We start from the raw sequence: 630 nt of genomic DNA, 5'->3' as shown, positions 1-630 counted from the left end.
AGTATATATGATATATTAGTGTTGTTGTAAGCGCATGTTTATAGTTTTGTTGAATTTGTTTTTAGCAGCATGAAGATGGGGAAATCTCCCGAAACGTTGTTGTTGCTGATGATGATATGAAATAAATTATTGTATTTTAATAAGGAAGAATTGTGTCATTCACTAAATCCAGTTTAATAGCAATAAATACATATTTAAAAAAAAAGTTTTTTTTTTAATTTTTCGAAAGCTATTCAACTTCTGAAACATCATATCAGCTTGTTTAAAAGCAAATGAAACTCTACAATTCAAAACTAAAATCATATTAATCAGAGCAGTGTTAGTATAAATTTATATTTTTAAGAAAGTTGATATATACAAAATAATTTTCAACAAAAGATGTTGAAATCCTCAATTTATTTATTATACATTTTTTAATACTTATATGGTCCCAAGTAAATATTTTTTTATATCTTCTTTTTGTTCCATACGATGTTGAGTATAACTTACACAAAACTATTAATTTTAAATTTATTTTTTAATTTTTATTGGATTTAATAGGGGTTTCACATGCGCAGAGAAATTGTTTTTGTTTCTAAAAAAAATTGTTATCTTTAACAAAATTTTAATATATATACTTGTATGTTTCGA

This window comes from Halyomorpha halys, unplaced genomic scaffold, assembly GCF_000696795.3.
Source record: "Halyomorpha halys isolate HHAL.00 unplaced genomic scaffold, Hhal_1.1 Scaffold496.1, whole genome shotgun sequence".
Taxonomy (NCBI): Eukaryota; Metazoa; Arthropoda; class Insecta; order Hemiptera; family Pentatomidae; genus Halyomorpha; species Halyomorpha halys.
Note: the sequence above shows the minus strand (reverse complement) of the source record.